At 46.4% G+C, this 17,473-nt stretch overlaps 1 protein-coding gene across 1 annotated transcript in view; it reads right to left on the bottom strand.

Moving 5' to 3' along the window:
• The window catches only part of SNX29 (sorting nexin 29), a 373,799-nt gene that overhangs the window by 165,720 nt on the left and 190,606 nt on the right, over positions 1-17,473 (bottom strand). The window lies entirely within an intron of this gene.

Here is a 17,473-nt window from a genome sequence, read left to right as displayed (position 1 = left end):
GGAGAACAAGAGCAGGACAGGATGCAGCATGAACAGAGAAAAGGCCCAGTGACAGGCTCCATTTCCAGCATGTGCTAAGAGGGGAAAGCCCTGAATGCCTGCTAACCATAATGGGGTTGTACTGAGGACAAACCAAGGCCTGAGGAAGCTCCAGGTAACAAGGAGCACCCTGATGAACTAAGTGAAAGCTTGGGGGAGCTCTGACTTCACATGACCCATGGCTGAGTGACAGGTAGCCAGTGACCATATGGCTATATCGACCTGGGTGGCCAGCAGGAGAAGCAAGGATGTTGGTGACAATGAAATGCCCTGGGTTCTGGAACTTTAAGTGGATTTTTAACTACCACAGGAGTGACCAGCAACACCTAACACTTGAGAGACCTGAAGAAAACTTAAAGGCTCCAGTGAAAGTCGACTTAAGAAACATGTAGTTTTAAATTCATTTCCTTTAAATGGGAGTTATCTTTGTCCTAAAGATAGGGAAAGTGGTGGAACACAACAAAAACTATTGAAGCTGAGCATCAGGCTGGTAAAGAAGGAAATTCCAGCCCTGGGTAGGAGCACGTGACACACACCAAAGTACTTCCGAAAGGCTGCACAGTGCCAGCCAGACAACACCATCCTGAGAGGCGAACAGGGATCAAAGGCCACAAGGGCAAGGGCAGTGCGAGTGGCTGTCCAGGACAGGGCTCTGTCCGTAGGGAAGCTAAAGTAGGTAGGTCTGCACTGAGTGGAAGTTAGGGTGCCTTACTGAACACAGGGAGGTGGGGTTAAGTCACAGTGACCTTGCCTGCAATCCCAGCATTCCAGAGTTTGAAGCGGCACAATTCTGCGTGTTAGGCTGGCATGGGCTACTTAGAGAGACTGCAGGGGGAACAGGAAGCGGGGGGGGGGGGGGGGAGGTGGTAGCAGTATTCCCAACTCTTATTTTAAAGGCAAAATAAAAGCCTGAATGAGAGGTATAAACTCCTGAAACAAGTAGATTCCTAAAGTTAGCAGAGGACCACAGGGGAGCTTGTCTCAAGAAGTAGGTACCAGGAAGCTGAAGAAGTGCTTGCAGGGAATTCCCTGTAGAAAAGGCCCGTGAAAGTAAAAAGTGATGGATATACAGAGCACCAAACAACACAGAGCAGAAGAAAAAGGTGAATCCAGTCTCCAGGAAAACAGGCTCCATGTGAGATGAGGTCGCTCATCTGGTGCCTTAGCATGATCATAAAACAAACCGCATGACCGTGCCAAGGCTGGAGGTCGGCTGCAGATGTGTGCTTTGTGGATCTGAGGTCATCAAAAGTGCTTACAAATGAACTACTCACATTCCAGAACGTAGCCCGCCTCCAGCAACTCAGTGCCAGCAGCTACGACATGGCATCACCACTGCCAAATGCAACACATCTCCACTGTCACCCCGAGTCCCTTATAAAGGCCTTGCCACTGCGCCCCCTCTCATCCCGGCTCACAGGTAGACTTTCCCTTTTCTCCACTGCAACAGATCCACCTTTCATCTACTGCTTGGCCCTCCATCTGTAGCTGGCAATCAGTAAGTGATCCCTCTCAGGTGGATTAAAGCTTCCTGCAGGCCGAGGTGCCCATCCCTGACCCTTTCCTTCCCTTGAGTGAGGATTTGCTTTTTAGCCCCGTTTTTGCCTTTTGGCTTTATTTGAAATTCCTGATACCTGGCACTGTCTCTCCTTGGACTTTTAGGCCTTGATTCCCAGTCCAGTGAGGTGATGATCTGCTAAACAGAGGTGTCTTCCTCATTCAGCCCTCCCCGGGTCCCGGGAACCCTTCAGACTACAGACATCGGACATTTCCCCTTCCTCATTCATGGGAACTGCATATTTTGTCTTCCATACAAAACTTCCAGCCTCTCCACCTGGCACCCAACTTTGAAGTGCTCTGAATTGATTTGCTCTTGCAATCAATTCTGACCTCAGAATCGCTAGATACTCAATCTTAATTCAGCTGACCAACACTATCCTAGATCCCAGCATTACCTGGGATCTATACAAATACTGCAAATGGCCCTGTTCATTTCTCACTGGTCTCCCGCACACCCTGTGTAAATGTCCTGTCTTTAAGCTACTGCTGATGGTTCTGTAAATTTGTTACAAAGTGAGAGCTGGAGCCAGACCTAGCAGGAGGGGAGGCAGAAGCAGAGTAAGGTAGGCCCCTGCAGCATGCACACACCTGTTCTCCCCTGCAGCCTCCACCCAAAACCAAGCTGCTGACCTGACTCTCCTAAGGTTTGTAAGACTCATTTGCTTCTGCTGGCTCCTGCCTCCCAGGAGATTTGATTCTAAATCCTAGAGTCTGACTTTCTAGCTGCTGCTTCCCTCTGGGTTGCTGTGCCCTCCATGTGGGCACCAACGGGCTTCTCTGGCTCCTGCAGCCTGCTGCACCCACCTTTTCTCCTGCTCTGTCCAGTTCCTTCCCCTCCTCCAGGGCCCTCTCCCCACCCCCACCCCCACCCCCCCTCTCTCTCTGCTTTCCTGGCTGTCAAATGTCCTTGCCTTGCCCCTGCTAAGTCCCCAGGCTTCTCAGCACCTCTCTGCTTCTATGATATTGGAATCCTTCCTCTGGGTGGAGTTCCTCATATGTTTCTTCTTGTCCCTTAATTGCTCTTCCCCTTTTCTGTGCCATAAAGTGTCTTTCTGGCTCCTGAAGCCTGCCTCTGTGCCTTGGGGCAGCTCCACACTGCAACATTCTCTCTCAGCTCTGGCCTATCATACCTACCTGGGTTTTACACCTAACTATTTATAGCTTTGCTAACTGTTCGACACCAGGCTTCTAAAAAGTTGAGATAAGTAAAAACATGTTTGATAAGTAAGATTAATAAATTCCTAAGGTCAACTCAGGTTCACAGTAGTATTTGCCTAGCTTCTTTGTCTTTGCCCACTTTAAGATTTAATGATTTGGATAAACTAAGCCATCACCCACCAAAAAACCCTCAGTATTCTATAATGGTATAAAATGATCAGGAAAGTCACCAGTCTCCCTAGGGACTATATCTATGAATAAAAGTTTTAGTTTGATATAAAAAGAGCTTCCTTCAATTCAAAAATTGTTATTTTTAAAGTTCAAACTTAAAAGGGATAAGCTTTAAAATCCTAATCTAATAAAAACTACTAACTCATTGCAAACTGTCAAAGATGATTAAGGCACTTAAGTTAATGATGAATTCCTTAATGCATTCCGTGCTGTACTGTGGTCGTAAGTACTAATGTACCTGATTACAGGATACACATTATTTGGCCTCCCATACAGTTTCCAAATTATGCCTAAAACAAGTAACAGGAAGAAGCAGAGCCTGTTTAGTTTAGATATATGTAATAGATGATGGTCCTCAAACTCTTCAGAGAGCTGCTGCAAAAGGCATTTCATGTTTAATGAAAAGCTTCCTGCGCTACAGGGACATGCCAGCACCTGGAAGCTGCCCTTAGATCTTCTCCACAGAAGGTGGTGGGCAGAGAATTCCACCAGAAGCTTGCTTTCAATGTGGCAAAGCCAACCCTGGGCAAAAAACTGCCCTTTACCTCACCGGCCACCAGGACCCTGCCCAATGTGGACAAGCCGGGCACTGGAGAGTTGGTTGCCGCATTTTGCCTAGAGAAGGTAGGCCTGTCTCCCCAAGTTCTCCTCCACAGGAGAGTCTGTCAGATCTTCTGGGCCTGGCAGCCAAGGACTGACGCTGCCCTAGGACTTCGGCCCCCAATGACCATGGAAGAAGCTAGGATTATGGTCCAGGTAGCTGGTGAGTCTTGTTCACAGATACTGAGGCAACTACTAAAAGAACAGTACAACATAAAAACCAAATAGAGTACTGGGGGAGTAGGAAGTGAGGGAGTGTGGTAGGGTGAGACCGACACCTCTCTCTCTCTCTCTCTCTCTCTCTCTCTCTCTCTCTCTCTCTCTCTCTCTGTATGTATGTATGTAAGGTTAAAAAATACTAAATATCAGCAAATCTGTGTTTCTAACTTTGATATGAAACACAGACTCAATTCCTATAAACTAAGTCATGCAGAATTGTACTCCATGCAGATAAAACATGTAGCTTTGAAACAGGACTCAGAAAACATGGGGCACTGGCAGTGGTGCATCCCTGCAATCCCTGCACAGGAGGCATCTTTGGCCACAGAGTAGCTGAGGCTGGATGACTGTCTCGGGACTGTCTCAAAACAAGGAAGAGGGCAGGTGAAATGGCTCAGAGAGTGATGGATCTTCAGAGCCAAGCCTGCTGACCTGAGCTCATCCCAGAACCCACACGGCAGGAGTAGTGCAGTCACACAGAATTGGCATAAACACACACACTCACACACACATACAAAAAATTTAAAAGTAACAAAGAGTTAGATAAAATCTTAATGCTGGAAAAAATCAAGGGCCCCTCTTGGGGTTCTTAGTCTCATTAATAAAAGAATTTGTTAACTGAATTGGAAATGAGCAGAGAATCTTATTTTTAAGAGAAAAGAAGGGGGGGGCGATGAGATGAGAAGGAAAGGAAAACAGGACAAGCCACCTGAGTTAAGCCTGCAGGGGTCAGCAAGGTCAACAGAAGGGCTGCAGGCAGACAACACAGTGGTGCAGAGAAAAGCTTTAGAGAACAAGAAAGCCACATGTGTAAGGAAGGGGCGCTTACAACAGAAACAGAAAAAGGAAAAGTTACACTTTCTGAGTAGTTCAGAAGAAGCAGGTCACCCTGCGAAGGAGCATGGCTGAGCTCCTTAAGAGACTGAACTAGGGATAGAACTCTGGAAAGAAAAGCACAGGGTCTCAGCACAGAACTGTCCCCCTGCCTCTGGAGTGTGTCTTAAGGCAAACCTGTCTTTCTAATCGGGGACCCTTGAGCAGGTCATGGGTCCCCCAAACTGGATTAACTCTAAGGAAGGATACAAGGGCACGTCTCCACCTACAAGTGGATTCCATTCATTAACAGCGGCAATGTCAGCAGCGCGGGGGAACCCAGAGCTGCAGGTAACTATCCAATGTGTGTAGGCAACAGCCCCAGGGCCTAGGGGGTCTCTCCACATGGAAGATGTGCCCCAACCCATCTGAGCCATGAAGCCACAGGCCTTCTTCCCCCAGGGTTCAAGACTCTTGAGTGTACTTTAGAAGAACCAGCAATACTCCATGCTGGGCAAGGCAGACACAAAAATAAACTTTTTTCAAATTGAAGTCAGTGTTGGCTTTTTTTTTGGTTTTTCTTTGTGTGTTTGGTTTTGGTTTTTAATGCTTTTTTATGAGAAAGCAAGAACAGAAGTTGAGTGAGTAAGGAGGTGGATGAGAAAAAATATGATCACAATATCCTGTATAAAATTCTCCAAAAAATAAAAACTTAAATTATGTTTTGTTTAGGACATGTACACATGTGTGTGCGCACAGGCACTCACATGTGAGTGGTGTCAGAGGACAATTTGGGGTATTCCGTTCTCTCTTCATCCTGTGGGTCCTGAGAAATGAGCTCAGAACCCCAGGCTTGGTGGCAGGCACTTTCACCCACTGAGCTATTGCCATGGTCTAGAGACAATTTTAGACCTTCAAGGCTGGGAGTAGACTCGGAACAGCCATGAGGATTTCTCATAGACCAGGTGAGCTCCTTCTGCACCGTCCCCACCGCCTGCTGGCCTGGTTTAGCTCCTACAGCTGTGCGAGCAACTCGGGCACTTCTTTGTGCAAACTATCAAACCCAAGTCTCGGTGTGCCATGCCTTTCTCATCAGCTCACAGCCACTAATGTGGCATCTTAAACTACTCAACGGCACAGCACTATAAATCTACATTCTCCCTGAGGAAAGAAGACCCACCCCACGGGCGTGGCCTGACATATCTCTAAAGCACCAGGACTCCTGCTTACCCAGGGAGGAAGCCACAGATGAGGCTAGTTACAGTAGGGGTATCTTTTTGTGTGCTGTGTAAAGACTGTCTCTGTGTTATACAAATGCTGCAGAGACCTGGTTACAACCCAAAGCAGTGTTGTTATTCCAATTGTTAACAGCACCTGAACCAGACTTTGTATGCACCCCCTCTTGCCTTCAGATTGGTTTTAATAAAAAGCTGATGGTCTATGGCAAAAGAGGAAAGAGAATGAAAGTGATAGTGGTGTGTGTGTGTGTGTGTGTGTGTGTATTTGTGTGTGTAAGAAGCTGGCCCAGTACTGTAGACTGAGGTAACAAGCCATGTGGCAGACAGAATAAGCATCAGTTGTAAGAGCTGTAGCCAGGAGGGCCTAGAACAACCACAGCCCTAACCCTAACCCACCCAGCTACTGAGGTGGTCTGAGGTACATGTGTAAGTCAGTAAGCTTGTTCAGCCTCAACTTCCAGTCCTTCAAAACAGCAAGTCTACCTTCTCCTGTGGATTTGTTTCTCTAAAGGTTTACTGTTTCAGCCTAGATGGTAGCTCATGTTCTTAGGAGGTACTGAGTTTGAGGACAGAGACAAGTTGGGCTACGGAGTGAGGCTTAATTTTAAATAAAAATTAAAAATAACAGCTTTACTGCCAAAAGGAAAACAATCCTTTTTACATTTTTTAGACTTTGACTTGGCCTAGGTAAGAGACCTGAAAATCAAGGAAGGGTGGCATCTAAACCCAGCCATCCAGTGACTCACTTTGTCCAGCTGCACACGTAGCAGATTCCAGCCTTATGACGTCAGTGGGAGAGGAGGCCCTTGGTCCTGTGGAGGTTTGATGCTCCAGCACAGAAGCATGAGGTGGGGGCGGGGTAGAACCCTCATAGAGGCAGGGGGAGGAGGGGTGAGGGAGGAGGGTCGCAGAGGGGAAACTGGGGAGACAGGCAACATTTAAAATGTAAATAAATAAAATAACCAATTTTTTAAAAGATGATTTTTGTCCCAAAGAAAGGTGAAAAGAACTTTACATAAATAATGTGGAAATTCTGAAATATGTCTCTGGTCCAGGGACCTTCAAGGACAAGTATAATGGCTGAAACTAGAGATGCCTACAGCACAGACAGGAAAAAGAAATATCATCCTTGAAACTCGAGGTCATGGCAAAGTCTTCTGTTTCAAGGCAGAAAAGATACATTTAGAAAAGAAATCATGTTGAAAGCTTACTTCCTTATGAATTCTCAAGAGTGACAAAGGGTCAGGTCATAGTGGAAAGAAAACAAGGCACCACAGAACATCACAAGACACTACCATGAAGCTGTGCCTTCTAAGAGGGGACACAAGGAAGGTAGGCTCATGTGGAGAAGGCCAAGGCAGAGAAGCTGTTGTTAAAAGATGACGTCCCAGGTTTCGGCACCAATGTTAGGAAAAGGATGAAGAGAGTGGGGGGACATGGCCCATGGAGGTGCAGTGAGGCCTGGAGGCAAGGGAGATGCCTCTGGGGGGCCCATGTTGGGAATCCCTTTCCCATGAGGGACCAGCCACATGATGGTATAGTACAGAACAGAGTTTATTCAGGTCATGGGGGAGTTAAGAGGGTAGTAGAGGTAGAGAGAGAGAGAAGAGAGGAATAGAGGTCAGCCATAAGCACATGGAGAGAGAGGGGCAGAAGGGAAAGGGAAGAGGAGGGGGAAGAGCGAGAGAGCGAGAGAGAGCGAGAGAGAGAGAGTGAGAAAGAGAGAGAGATAGAGAGAGAGAGATAGAGAGAGAGAGAGAGAGAGAGAGAGAGGGAGAGGGAGAGGGAGAGGGAGGAGGGGGCAAGGAGTCCCTTTTATAGTGTCAGGTAACTAGGGCAGAGCATACCTGGCTATAGATAACCATAGGTGACTCAGGGGAGACAGGGATCCAAGTAGATTAGAGAGAGGATGGGGAGGGGTGAAAGGAATGTTCATATTGTGGTGATCTGGCCAGAAGTCTACTAGATCATGGTGCTCTCAAGATGAACTGTGGAAACCCTCAGGAAAACTACTGAGAAACAGACTGGAAGGAGGGGGTGTTAAAATGCACATTCCTGGACTTTGCTCTTTAGAAATTTCTTTGGAAATTTGTAGGTCTGAAGGGAGGTCAAAGAATCAGCATCTTAATTAATATTAAAGGTGATTTCTACATACACAATAGTCTGAGGAGCAGAACCTGATAAAACGATATCCCAAAGGCAAAGCAAACAAACAAATTTGGGGAGTAGCCCTAATACTCTCTAATCCAGAAACAGGCAGTCATGAGTTATGGCTCCAGGCAATGCAGTGCGGTCTGTGACCAGAGAGAGCATGTGGAAGCTGAGCTGTGTGCCCTCATGTCTCATAAACTACTGTCTGCTCTGAAATGAAGCTGACTATCTTCCAGCTACTAGCTACCAGAAACTCATCAGTGTGGCAGATGGAGGCTAACTCCCTACTCTGTGTGAGCTGTGTGTGGCTACAGGAATTACAGCTGATGCTCTGTGAAGATAAAGATTAGATGATCTCTACTTTTCACCAAAGCAGAGTGGTTTCTGTTTACGTGTAACTCCACCCCACAGTGACCTGGCACTATAAAAGGGGTTGCTTGTCCCCCTCTCCCCCTCCCCCTTCTCATTCCTGCTCTTGCTCTCCCCTTGCCCCTCCTCTCCCATCACCCCCACCACGTGCTCATGGCCAGCCTCTACTTCTCTATTTCTCTCTTCTCTCTCTCTGCCTCCACTACCCTCTTAACACCCCCCATGTATTCTGCACTATATCGACCTGTGGTTGGTCCCTCAGAGAGAAGGGATTCCCAACATGGGTTCCTCCGTGCCTCGCCGCAGCTCCATGGACCATATCCCTCCCACTCTCTTCATCTTTTTCCTAACGTTGGTGCCGAAACTCGAGACATTATCTTTTCTTTTTTATATACACATCATTGGTGCCCCGTGTGAGATTAGATTTCCTCAAGACTAGACATCTCTCTGCTTTCAGTGTTCACTGTGGTGTCTGGACTTGTCAGCTTGGTTAGACTAGTACCTCTGGATGTGTCAGTGATGGGTTTTCCTGAAACTATTAGATCAGGAGGTTCTGACCTCAGCATGTTAACCCCTTGATGGGTCCATCATGTGACAACCTTCTGGGAAGGAGTGAAAAATAGAATGCGGGTCATCTGGAGAGAGCACAACTCTGGGTATGTGACTCTGGGGCTGAACTTACCCTGGCCTTTTCCACTTGGTCCCACCATGGCAGACTGGTCCTACTGAGACCATAAACACATACTTGCTCCTGTAACTTTCTTTGCTCTTGGGCTTGGTCACAGCAAAAGCCAAATATACGCACCAAACTATGTATTGTGAGGAAGCTTGAAACAAGGGACATGAGGGACCAGGAGACAAGGCCAGGACCATGATCCTGCACCTTGTCACTGCCCGTGTCTCTCAGCACAGACCACCACAGTGTCACAGAGATATATAAAATGGGAATTTAGCAGTCAGGCACAACCCTCAACAGGATGTATGTGTCACACCCCTCTCCCAAGGCTCAGAGATCCTTGCTGAGGAGCAGGAGGAGGCAGACTTCAAGGAAATAGTGTTTTTAAAGACACACTAGGGTAGTTGCACACAGCAATAGTTAGTACACACACAAAGCTCAAAGCAGACAAGATCCCAGCAGGAAGGGAGAGGAGTTATTTGCATTTGACAGATTCTGGAGGGAGAAGAAGTCGGGAGTTCTTAAACAGTTGAACAATGGTTGGTTAGCCATACTCCAAGATAAGCACCTTCCCCAGGAGAAAGCAACACAAATTGGACTTAATAGTTTTTAGGCTATTTGGGGGTGGGGGACTTCTTGTTTTGTTTTTTAAGATTTAAGTTGGATGGGTAGGGAGGTGAGGATAGAGAGAGTCGGTCTGGGGGGATAATCAAAATATACTGCATGAAATTCTCAAAAAAAATAATTATATTTTCCATCCATTCATTCATTTACTTTACATTCCAATTGAAGCTTCCTCTCTCTCCTTTCCTCCCAGTCCCTCCCTCTCATCCTACCTCCATCCACCTCTCTCTCCCATTCTCCTCAGAAAGGGGAGGCCTCCCACAGATATCAACCAACTTGGCAGATCAAGTTGCAGTAGGACTAAGAGCATCTTCTTCTATTGAGACTAGACAAGACAGCCCAGTTAGGGGGAAGAGATCCAAAGGAAGGAAACAGTCAGAGACAGCTCCTGCTCCTGCTGTTAGGAGTCCCACGTGAAGACCAAACTGTTTTTAATAGTGCTCAGGAGGCTGAGGCAAGGCTGTCAGAAAGTTGAGGCCACCATGGATGGATGAGTGGGTGGGTGGGTAGACGGATGGATAAATGGATGGATGTTGGGGGGGTCTCATGGGTGAGGAGACACCACAAACCACCCAGCATAATTAAGGCTGATTACAATTAGAGGCAGACAGAAGGCTCTACCTTGGCCTGTGTCATACTAAGCCAACAGAACCAACACTGCCCCTGGGAATCAGGGCAAATAGGTCAGGAGCCACCATGGCCATACTGGACCCGGAGTGAGTCCCACATAAACTCAACTCAGTGCAGTAAGAAAAGGACTTTGACATATTGGGAACAGTACCATAATAAATGGCAAGCCAGGGGCTATTTCAAAAGCCCACAGAGATGTTCTGCCTTGACAACTTCCCTGGGAATCCTAATTATGTCTAAGAATCCAAAGTGCAGAACCCTGGAGGAAGCAGAGGGCAGGAAAAGCAGGAGGAGGGGTCTGGGCCACACCAACAGCCACAGGGCTGAGCCTACCTATACCTACAGATGGGCTACCTGGCACCCACTGACCAGTCTCTCTGTAGGCTGCTGCTACAATGTGAGCTCAGCACTTGAATACCAGTCAGTCTCCCGCTGATAGGCAAAGAAATGCCCCTAGGGAGGTGGATGTCTTCAGGTATTAGATGTTAGATAAAAAATAACAACTATCTCCACACTCAGTACCTTCAAACCCTGAGGCCACATCTAATGCAGCCATTTACTCCCAAATGGTTCTCAGCCCCACAGGGCAAGCACAGGTAAAATGCTGCTCTCCTCAGCTACCAGGATACAACAGCAGAGATACACAGACAGCTCCTGCCTTACAAAGGCTCAACCTACAATGTATTCTTTCATGACGGCACAAGAGCAGCACATACTCAACAGAAACTACGCTTTCTATTTTGAATTTGAATATTTACCCACACTAGATCCCCACTGTGGCCTTCTCATCATGCTGCTCAGTGGTAGTAAGCAAATCTCTGGATAAAGCTAAAGATTCGGAGGCAGGGACACTCCCCAGTGTAATGCCGCTAAGCTGTGAAGCCTGGTATGTTCTGTGCGCTATCAGCTGACAAGTGTTACCTGGATGTAACCCCTTCATAGGTTTGCCATCTATTTAACTCACAGCCAAAATCTCTGTACGTCCAATGCATCACATTGTTGGTTTATCAAGTTGGCTGTTGTAGGTCAGGTGTTGTGGGTCCCACTATGTTGGTGAGTTTTCTTGTCAATACTACACAAGCTAGAGACACCTGAGAACAGGAAACTTCAATGGAAGAAATGTCTCCGTAAGTTTGGCCTAAAGGCAGGTCTGTGAGGCATTTACTTGGTTAATGATTGATGTGAAAGGACCCAGTCCACTGTGGGTGATTCTACCTCTGGGCAGGTGATCTTGGGAGGCTTAAGCAAGCAAGCAGCCATGCAGAGAAAGCCAGTAAGCAGCACGTCTGCATGGCCACTGCTTCATTTCCTGCCTCTAGGTTCCTGCCTTGAGTTTTTCCCTGAGCTTCTTATATAGAGACCTGTACTACAGTGTAAAATCAAATAAACCCTTTCCTCCTCAGATGCCTTTGGTCATGGTACTTATCACAGCAATAGAAAGCATGCTGGAACAAACTATAAACTGAGGAGCAGCTCTCTGCAGGGAGATATGGGCCTGTTTAAACTCTCAGAAGTGATTCACACAAACCCCAGTGTATCCCCCAGAGACCTGGGCAAAGGAAAAAGCAAGTGTTTCAGCACCGACAAAGTCTTCAGTCAGTAAAAGAGTGGCCAGCATGTGTGAAACACTATACAGAAGCACGTTGGCAGACAGGACAGATAAAGTGACAAGCAGATCACATGGGGTCTGAGAAGACATCTGTTATTCTCATGAGATCACAGGTCAGAAGGGCTCTGAGCAAGAAGGTCATTAACAAACTGGCATCCTGGCAAGTGCCACAGTGAGCTACATCCCAGCTTTGTTTTCACTTTTGAAAAAGGATCTCTCTAAATTCTCCAGGGTGACCTTGAACATGCAATCATCCTGTCTCCTTGCAAGTAGCTACAACTGCAAACCATGTCACTAAGCCCCTGCTGCCACTGGATTTCAGGGCAGCTGTCCTCATCTTGCTCAATACATTGGCACATTCAGTTCAACTGTGCACTCTTCTCCCAGAAGTGACTTGATGCCCTCAGTCCAGAGCCCCAACTCCCTCTTTGGCTGACACTTCTATCTCAGACTCAGTCCTGGACCATAGATACTCATTCCTTAGGGGTTCCACTCCGGCCAGGGCTGCAGACACACTGCACTTGCAGCTCAGGAGTCTCTACCCACATGCAAGACAAATCAGCTTGAGTGCCCCCATATTCAACATAGCAACTCCAGAGAGGTCAAGAGCCAGTTGGTAGCACAGCAGTGCTCTGGGCTGTGAGACAACGGGAGAGCCACCAGGCAGGAGGTGGAGCAAGGTCTGTGGGTGGTCTATCGCCTACAGGTTGGAGAGCTTGTGTGACAACTGGGGATTAGTCCTGAGTTCTCACCTTCTTGTAAGGCAGTGACTTTTACAACACCAAGGTCAGTTGACTGAGTGCTCACTCAGCATGTACCAGGCCATGGATTGCATGTCCAGCCCTGCAGAAGCTAGGCATGGTGGTGCTTACCTGTAATCCCGGCATTCCAGAGAAGGAAGTCAGAGGGCTAGAAATCCAAGCTCATCACTGATTTAATACAGAGTATGAGGGCTGCCTGGGCAACAGGAGAGCTCATCCCAAAAATAAATAATAAAATAAAATTGCTAAGTAAAAGTCTAGAGCGTTGACATATAGTATCACCAGATTCTTAGTACTGCCCTATAAAGTAACCCTTACCCCACTTTATAGATTGGAAAGACAGAGGCACAAAGAGATTACATACAGTCATACAAGCCTTCCTGTTTTTAATTAATTCTAACATTTGGGAGCAACTTTGCAGTAGGAGTGCCAGTGTTTAATAGAGCAGGACAGTACAGAGGTTCCTCCATCTTGTCTTCTTACTGAGGCCATTTCAAGTCTAACTAGAATTTGATCTCCTCAATGGAGAACCTTGTGGAAAATTACCCAGCTCTATTCTAGAAACTTGATGTCAAGATACCCTAGCTAACTTACCTCAGCTTCTGTTAAACTCTCTGCTTATGCAAAACCTCCCTCTCCCTCCAGTTTCTCCACCCCCACCCCTCCATTTTCCCCCAAAGCTGCAAAGGAGATACCAGAATGTGCTTCTTATTGTTAAAAACCTCTTACCCTAAACATTCAGGACTATACTTGAGTCCTGAATACCTGAATACAGGCCCAGCTATCATAAAGACCTTCAGTTGGCTATAAACATGTCTGAGTGGTCATGTCTGCTGGGCTGTGCAAAACAAGTTTTCCCTGTAAGGAAAGCATACAGGAGCACATGGGTGCTGCCTACCTGAGGCCCCATCAAGCAAGCATTATAATTAGAGTCACTAATAAACAACCACAACTCTGGAAAGGAAAAACGGGACTGTTCTCTCTGAGAACAGAAAACTGTCAATTCAAATTAAGTAACAAGAACAAATGGTGAGAAACCCGAGCGGGGGTGGCAGAGTGTGGTCCTCCCTGCTCGCCCTCCTGCTGCAGCGGGCTCAGAGACACCGTCTCCAGTAGATGATGCTGGGGCCCACGTCCGACTGAAAACCTCATTTTCCTTCCAAGAAACCCTCTATTCTGCACATGTGGTTTATATATGATTATGTCAGTTGACACCAGACTTGACATGGACTAGTGAGACAGCTCCCTGGGTAAAGGTAACTGCTACCATGTCTGATGCCCTGAGTTCAGTTCCTGGGACCCACATAGTAGAGCAGAACCAAACACTGCAGAGTGCCATCTGACCTCTACACCCATAGTCTGACATGCACTGTCCCATCACAGGGATGAATAAATAGATGTGAATAAATTAAAAATTTTTAAAAACTCTAAACAAACCCAAGAGTCAATGAAAACTGTCTTTACAAGGAGACAAAGAAAAAAAGCTGCTGTCTAGTTACAAGTTCTACTAGCAAAATCTTGCATGAAGTAAGTGATATGACCAACCATGAAAAGACACTTTAGGTGTACCAGAGACAGACAGCAGGTGGTGGACAGTTGCAACAGCTCAGAGGGATCAAAGAGGCCTGTCCAGCACACTACTAAAGCTCTGTGACAACCCACTCTAGGGGTCTGAGCTCAGGCACATGGAGGCATGAAGCTCAGAAAGAGAAACAGACATTTAACTTGTTTGCCTGCAACTACATGTGTCGACATGTGCATGCATAAAGGGTTATCATATCTGCACCAAAGGTACAGAAAAAACGCTGAGTGTATTCCCTTGTTCCGTTCATAGAGCCTGTGCCCAGGACATATGAAGGGGCAGGGCTGTTACTCCCCTGGGGTCTCACAGACACCTGCTTTTCCAAGAATGAGAGCCTGCCATACTGAGTAGACTACTCTAAGGTTAAGACGTGATGGGGTGAGTGAAAGAGGTGTGGGTTTTAAAAAGTATTGTGTGTGTGCACGTGTGTGTAAGTGTGTGTATGTGTGTGTATATTTATGTATCTATGTATGTGTCTGTGCATGTGTGTTTGCATGTCTGATTGCCATGGTATACACATGTTTCACACCGTGAGTGTTGGTCCTTGGCGCCCACCTTTGAGATGGGATGCCTTTTTGTTTGCTGCTGTAGAGCAGGCTTACTAGCCTGATAGCTTTGGGGAGTTTCCTAGCTCCACCTCCCATCTCTCTGTAGCAACGCTGAAATTATTGATATGTGATGTAGCAGCTGGTTTTCCATGGGTTCTAGAGATCTGAACTCAAATTTCATGTTTGCACAGCAAACCTTTTACTCACTAAGCCATCTCCCCAGCCCAACTGGTGGTTTTTAAAGAACATAGTTATTAAATATCCATCAGCCACTTCATCTGAGGTTGACTTCAAACTCAACTGTTCTGGAGGTGAGCAAACCAGCACCTGCTCAATGGTACCTTCCAAAGGCATTTTCCAGAGTGTTCTATTAGTAATTTTCACCATCCATCCTAGAGAGAACCCTACTAGAACAGCCAACTCGGGAACAGGCTTGTGCAGTGACTAAGTTTTAATAGTGTCCTAACCCACCTGACTCTCCAGCACACCGGAACAGTGGTTCTCTTGTTTCACAGAGAAGCACCGTACTGTGATGGATAGCAAATAAACCAACTCAGGTTTTGGGAAGGCAGAATCAGGCCTTAATCAAGTCTGTGGACTCTTCTAAAGAGATCGCCTATAACTAAACCCTATAGCTATTCAACCTAGTCCCACCATCTGGCCAAAATAAAGGACTCAAGTAGGGCACTAGCATCCCTGAACATATCAGAAGCATCTATGTATTTTCTTTGTATAGGGGTGTCTGGGAGCTGCATGCATATTCACCTACATATGGAGAACAACCTTAACTGTCATTTCTCAGGCATCTTAGCTATTTTATTTTATTTTATTTTATTTTATTTTATTTTATTTATTTTATTTATTTTTGGAGACAGGGTCTTCCATTGACTTGGAGCTTACCAAGTATGCTAGAGTGGCTGGCCAGTGAGCTCCAAGGACTTGCTTGCCTCTGATTCTGCACTCCTAGGGCATTCGCATGCCTACTGGGTTTTCTATGGGCCTCACAACAGCAAGGAAAGATTCCCTTTGTCATTTAATGTCTGAGCTATCTCCCCAGCCCATGAATTGTCTCTTCAGCCCACTAAACCCCAATCACAAGGCCATTTACTCTAAGTTTAGCAAGATATTTCTCAGAAATACACAGTACCACTCAAAGCAAAGGACTAGAAAACACCAATGAACAGGAAATAAATAAGGAGATTAATACAACTTTTCATATGCTGTTTTCATTAAATCTACCAGCCTTGGAAGACTGAGATGTGGTAGGGGCTCCCCAGAGCAAGCTGGCTATTAAGACTAGACGAACAGCATTCGGACAAGACCTGCCTCAGTGCCTAAAGTGAAAGAGTAATCAAAGATAGTTCCTACTACTACCTCAGGCCTCTACATACATATGCATACTTGTACATGTGTGCCTGCACATACATGAAAATGGGGGGAAAGGCTATTGTGTTGATATACGCCCACTGTCTTGCACAAGCCTGTTCCTCCTCCCCTTGCTGCTTTTAGCTGACATCCACCATGACCTTGCTCAGCAGCCACACGGACACACGAATGTCTGTGAGATCAGCTGGTGCAGAGGCAATCAAAAGGAGAATGCCCTCGTTTTCTGCTGGACCAGATTTGATTTGGATTCACTAGTAATAATAAAAGCCAGAGAAAAATCAGATCTAACACAACTCCTGGGACCCATGCTTTCCCCTGTGGGGCTTAGCCAACTTATGCTCTCTAACCCTGATGGAGAGAGAGGCCAGTTCCAGGGTAAAAGTCAGGAATACACAACCAACACCAACACTGGCAATACCCAAGAGCAGCAGTGAAAGTGCCTCCAGTACTATGACAGCTTCTCCCACCTCCCAAGCAGTGGGAACCAGAGTCTAAAGCCATCTCCATCGCTCATAAACTACCCGTTAGCCCTGCCACAGAGCTTGCAGGAAACGATCTAATTGTTGTCTGGAACATCTGACTCCAGCTATATCACACCATTGACTCTCTCCCGTGACTAGGTCCAGCCCAGCTCCAGGGAAGACATGCAATCAGGCCTGGCATTAATCAACTGGGCTGTTGATTCCCAGGAGAGCTGGAGGTGAGACATCCTATAGCTCCTACACTTCAGGACTGCCACTGGCTAGGAAACCTCCTTCTTTCACCCTGGATTTGAACTAAGGAAGGGAAGCAGACCCATTAGTAACAGCCAACATGGAAGGAGAGCAAACTAAAGACAAAGGTGTGGGGCTGGAGCAATGGCTCAGTGGTTAAGAGCACTGACTGTTCTTCCAAAGGTTCTGAATTTAATTCCCAGCAACCACACGGTAGCTTACAACCAACTGTAATAAGATCTGATGCCCTCTTCTAGTGTGTCTGAAAACAGTGACAGTGTACTCACATATATGAAATAAATAAATAAGTCTTTAAAAAAAAGACAAAGGTAAAAAGTTGAAACAGACAGAACTAAAGACAGACTGAATCCTAGTAACAGCAGGCCCTTGGTCATCCACCTCATAATCTGGATAAACCTTTTATCAAATATTATATCATGAAACACTCCTTTCATATAAGTCATGTTCACTATTTGCAGGGCCTCTCTACTCAGAATTAAGCCAAGTGCCTTGTTTTGTTTACAATAATGAATTCTATGGGACAAACACACAGACAAGCACTTGTG

The sequence above is a fragment of the Micromys minutus genome (genome assembly GCF_963924665.1).
Source record: "Micromys minutus genome assembly, chromosome: 31".
Classification (NCBI taxonomy): Eukaryota; Metazoa; Chordata; class Mammalia; order Rodentia; family Muridae; genus Micromys; species Micromys minutus.
Note: the sequence above shows the minus strand (reverse complement) of the source record. Positions and strands in the feature narration are given on the sequence as shown.